The sequence below is a fragment of the Seriola lalandi genome, unplaced genomic scaffold (genome assembly GCF_002814215.2).
Source record: "Seriola lalandi dorsalis isolate HSWRI2012SDOR001 ecotype SW California unplaced genomic scaffold, Sedor1 jcf7180002054537, whole genome shotgun sequence".
NCBI classification, from domain to species: Eukaryota; Metazoa; Chordata; class Actinopteri; order Carangiformes; family Carangidae; genus Seriola; species Seriola lalandi.
Genome location: NW_019525090.1, coordinates 1,075,659 through 1,081,658, shown reverse-complemented (window position 1 = coordinate 1,081,658; position 6,000 = coordinate 1,075,659).

Sequence of the window (6,000 nt, the reverse complement as noted above, 5' to 3'; positions counted from 1 at the left end):
TCTGATCAAGCTAAACCGTCTTCACCTCCTTTCCTTTCCTCTGTCTCACATGTCCTTACATGCACATGCCCTCTTGAACTCTTTGCAGAACTCTCTAAATGCTGCGCACACCTTTCACACCGTGAGAGGACAATTGGTTCAAAGACGCCGCCAGCCCTTGACGTTGCACTACAAAGCAAGAGTTTATCGACAAATTATGGGTCAGTAAACTCAGCGGCAAAAAAGAGTTTACTGAAACATTAAAGAGCTTATCAGCAATTACAAGCATATTTTTCAATCATTACCACAGCTCTGAGACAGCTTGCCCTGTCCTAAAACTAATCCAGGTGTGCTCTAGGTGCTGGCCTAGTCAGGTGCTGACTCCCACTGATCCTTGCTGGTTTATTTTACTTAATCCTACTGATAAGACCCTTCATGCTCATAGGTGAGACTAAAGGAGGTTCAGGAGCTGAAGTAAATAAAGCAATCTGGAGCTTCTACAGATTGTCTGATAAAAGGGATTATATGAAACCGACCATGAATGATAGATTCTTTTTTCCATTGATATGCTGCTGTGTATGCTTTAACTGTGTTATGAACAGAGCATTGTACATCCCTGTAAAATCTTATGTGGATTAAGTGAAGACTTTTATTTAAGGGGGTACAGGTCGACATTTCTGGTGTAACATTTCCTATTTGCTTCTGTGTTCCTAATAATGTGGCTAATGTGTTTTTATGGGAGAAAATACAGTTCTATAAAGAGAAATGTTCTGTGTAACAACAGGAACTACTCGATTCCCTTTCCCTGAGCTTTACTTTTACTTGGGGAAGTAAACATTTTAGGTTACTTTAAACGTTACTATTGTAACGTTATTGTGAATTATCTGTTTTTGTTATGGACTTTACCTATTGAAGGCGCAGTTAACATTTCAGAGAAATCCTGTTTCTTCACAACTACAGATACCGTTGCTGGTTTTTGTCAATAAACGGCTCAAAGACTGTCTGCATGGGAGGTATGGTATTGACATAACACACAGCAGAGTCAGACCCACTGCATGGGCACATTCCTGTATCTGATCTTCCGTCAGGCTTTCTGTGACATATGTAGCTTTCAGGGATGCTGTCGACCAACAATAGTTTTCCCAACAGGCCTGGAGTATAATGTCCGGACCGCAGCTTTGATAAATGATTCGGGTGCACAATGGGCTTTCTGTGAGGTGAAAATCAGCTCTCCATACCACTGGTAATTAGATTAATTCCCACAACGTTAAAGGCGGATGATAAATCAGCTCGCTTTCTGCCAGACCTTGAGAGCAAAATTAATGTTGTCTCATTAAAGAGATAAAGGTAATCTACGAGAGTTTTACCTCTCTTCTGAGTCCTTCTACCCTGTACCCATCATTTATTAACCAATATTGAGCTTTGCCGTATGACATCTAGCCCACTGGACGTGAATCTCCTTTTGTGTGTTTTTGCTACTTTGGCCCCTTCCCACTCCTCTCTCTCTCATCAGGTGTTTACCAGCACTTTCACAAGATGAGCCTGAAAGTCATGTAGTTTGCTCTATAGTTACATTTTCTTCTTGTAAAACTGTTTGTTAATTTCCCTGATGTCCAGGAAGCGCCACAAGGAAAGCGATGAAAATGTGCTCATTTTAAAATCCAAAACAATGTCTACGCACATAAGCTAAATATATGCCAGCATGTACAGTGAACAAGTGTCTGGTTGGAGCTAATGGCCCTGATGAACACAAGCACAGAGGTAACAGTTACCCACTTGTGTTTATCACAACCACTACAAATACATAACACAACTAAAGTAGATGATAAAAACTTATTTATCTGGTGTGATCCAAAAGCTAGCAGTGGGGGTAACCATGTTGGAATAATGTGTGGATGCTCTCCAGTCAGAATAATGTGAGGTTTGACACAGGACAGGTTGACACTAGCCCAGAACAGTCCCGGCATATGTTTACCTTCAAGTGACAATTGTTGTCACATTGTGAGGGTTATGGGACAATGGTGGCCATGGTTAAAAGAAACCAAAATACTTTAATCAAAGCCATAGTCTAACCGTCGCTTTTGAGCCTAAACCTAACCAAACCTTAACCGTAGTGTTGACGGATCATAAAACAGGTTTACAGTGATATGTAATGGTTTGGGAGACACAGACTAATGCTGTCGTCTTGCAGACTGGGGCATCAGGTCAGAAAATGCTTCTATATGTCATTTTAAAGATCAGTTACAAACTACTTGCTGAACAAATTCCAAGACGTTACACGGCCAAGTGTGGGCTAGAGCCAGCTCACATTTGGCCCTCTGGTGCCAGAAGACAGCAAAGTGTCCCGCCGAAACAGGGCCGAAACAGGGCCGAAACAGGGCCGAAACAGTGTGCTTTGCTTTTGCTTAGAAAAGTTTCTAAGTTTTAGTTGTTTGAAACATTAATTGCAACTGATGGACCACTTTAAGTTGCACAATAAGAAGCAGGGATATAAGTGAATGAAAATTAAGAACTGTTAAACAGGATATTTAAAAACAAAAATTGTGCAGTTTCAAAGCTATATGGATAAATCTGATTATAAGATGGAATTTAAAATAATTTTAAAAAAGTCCTTGTGTAGGAATGATCTGTGTCCAAGAAGCTTCAAATAAAAAACCACAGTGTAGTAAGTGTTTATAAGGGTCATAATGGTATAACATAAAACCTAAATAAACGCAGTGCTTGAATTAAAGGTGTCACTTTGATGTGTTACTCTAATGACAGATTATCTGAATAGCTCCCTTGCATCTTTCAGATATGATCTTAGCTAATCAACTGCAGCTTAATAAACCACAACAGAGAGCAAATAAAAAAGCACAGGTACAGAGTCTGCTGAACATCTAAATTGGGGAATTCCAACTGGGCAACTCACCAACCTGTTTCCCAGTTAACCTGTTTATTCTTTCCATTCTGGAAACAAAAGCTTCCTTCAACATAATCCAGTCCAGTGTGAGTTTTATGACCATTTAATGGGTCCGTCCATCTAATAGCCCTGTGTTTTACTATCACTCATACAAGGGTCCCATTGTGCATAGCCATGGGAGATAGGAGATAAATACACCTTATCAGCCACAACAAGACACCATTACTTTCACCCAGCTATCTCACTGTCCCTCTCCGCCATGCATTATCTACCCACTTATGAGGATATTCAGAGTCATCAAGTGCTTTGAAGATCTCCGCCAGTTGGCTGATTGTTCTCTCTGTTCCTCCTTCCTGAAACTCAGTTTCCACCGTATATAGAGTTAGAAATGCAACATCTTTCAGTCCACTGTGGTTCATTTAAGTCTTCATTTGATTGCTACTTTGAGTATGTTTTTTGCCATGTTTTCCCACTGTGAGGAAGTCACCCACTGCCATTAGCGCTCAGGTAATGTCTTCTTATTGCCAAATTTACCGTTAAACAGTAACCAAAGGTTACTGACGGGAGAGGAGCAGGCAAGCAGTGAAAGATAGTGAAAGCAAAACCAAGGCAGATTTGTTTTTTAAAATGAATAAACACCTTTAACATGCAAAAGATTGTGATATGACAGAGGAAATTACATTTATTAGTGCTCAAAACTCTGGCGCTCAGTTTATCACTTTGGTCCAGACTGAAATGATCTATTACTATTACATAGGTTGCCATAGAATTTGTCACGCACGTTAAAATTCCCCTCAGAATGAATTGCAATAACTCTGATGATCCCTTAACTTTTCCTCTTTTGCCATCATCATGTCGAAATTTCAATTTGCTCAACATGTAGAACTCAATAGCTGCAAAACCAAAGACATTCGCTTCAGCTGTACTTTGTTTTTAGTGCTAATTAGAAAATTAGATCAGAAAATTCCAATCGTGGCAAACTCTTAAAGCAAGGAGAAGAGTTCCTTTTGTTTGTTGTATTTGGCTGAACAACATGAAAAAGTCACTTATTTTGGGCTTCACGCAGACATGCACTCAGTGCAGAGTCTGTGAGGACTTTTTGATCATGTGGACCCTCACAGCCATGCAGTTGCAGAAACCATGAACTGGCCTTTAGCATCAATATGTAAGCATAGTCATTGTGAGCATGCTAACGCCAAAGTCTCATAGAGCTGCTGGCATGACTGTAGACTCTTTGGGCTGGATTGAGCTAAAAAAGAACTTGTCAGACATCCAGTGTTTAAAGAGCCACACAGCAAGATAGAGTACAATTCAGGCCAGCATAGAGAGTGGGGAGCTGCGATATTGTTTCAGACGGTCTTTTCTTGGAAGACTTTCATAGATTTTGCTCACAAATAGTTGTGTCAAGAATGAGAAAAGAGAGCTTGAGAGAGAGGATCGAATCCAGGCTCCTTTTTCTGCACAGCTGCCCCAATAAACAGCACGAAGTATGAATATTAGATTAGCATATTCATAAAATTACAGAAATGGTCCAAACACAGCGCCCCCTTAATCCAAAAATGGAATGGTGGGAGAGGAGTGGGTCTCCAAAGGTAATCGACAGCCTGACAAGCTGTTCTTATGAAGGACAGCTTTAGTCTGGCGAAGTCAGACATAAAGAGGCACATTTTAGCTGCTGGACTTGAAGTCACCATGGGAACTCACAATGCAGACAGGTTTAGTTTTTACCATGACCCACATCTTTATTTTAAAGTTAATCATATGCACACAACAGCGACATTGGGGCCAATCTTTTAAGCAAATGAATCTCTTTCTGGTAATGCTAATAGTGCCACCTCCCATCAGGTAATTTCTGTTGGGACGCAGTCAATATTCCAAAAATTGAAATGAATTGATCAGTCACTTGACTTTGTCAATAGACTAATGGAGCGCTGTTAAGATTTGTCAATGTATGAAACAGTAGCGGAGGTAAATCACAGCGTTGTGGTGTATTTTAATGGCTCTCAATTGATCAAAATGTCGTCAAGTGTAACAAAGTGTGGTCAATGCAGCTCCTTTGGCAACAGAGCTCTGATGAAGTGCCAAAACAGTCAAAATACCCTTGCAGAAGTACCATTGTTCAGATCTCTATTTATTTAATTTCATGTCAGCACATTTGACAGATGAGAAATAAAAATAAAATTAGAAAAAGGTTAGAAAAAAGTTTTTTGACTTTCAATAACATTTCAAATAACACTGCATTATCAAAGCAATGCTGTCAAGCCCTGCAAGTTCCCATTCACACCAAACACATCTGCAGCTAATTTAATGCTTTAGTCTTGATTCACAACGCACTGTACCACTGACTTTGAAGGAAGAATGAAAGTTTAACGCTTGAAGTGGTTTAAATACACTCGTCTCTGCCTCATTCACTTATCTTTTCTTCACTCTTTGTTCATTATATTTGTTCTGTTTATGGCTACAAGGGTAGATAGGTCAGGGAACTCATCCCTCTCTGTCAGTGTGCTAATTGGTTTGAATAAGCTGCCCCTCCTCCTGATAAACTACATGTCCTCAATCTTTAAGGTAGCCTAAATCATTTTTAGTTGGCCTGTCACAAATAACTAAAGATGGTCAAATCCTCCATCTTGGTAAAGAGAAACAAAATGTGTTATTTTTATATGTGCTTTCTATATTCGCTTTCTGCACAACAGACGAAACTAGTCGAATCCCTTTCCTTCTAAAATGCACAGGAATCTTCTGCTCCTGATTTCACTTTTGTAATAGCTGGAGAAGCTTCTTCTGCCACAGGTCTCATCTCCCAGTGAGAGAGTGTTTGCTGGATGGTTTTACTATTAATATTTAGGGCTTACAGACTCTGGGTCACAAATACATTTCAGATGTTTTTTATCCCCTATGAGCTGGGGTGTGTTTTCTGCTCTTTACATAACTTTATTCTTCTTAAATGTTGTTTCTTTATCTTCTTTTACAAATGTTTTAATATTAATTTTGTGATTCTGAACTTCAGTTGATATTGTTTGACAGTTTGATATTGTTTTTTGTTGCTTACTGCCTTTGTTGCTGTAAAGCGCTTAGTAACTTATGTTTAGAAAAGTGATATATAAAGTATTCTTTTTTTT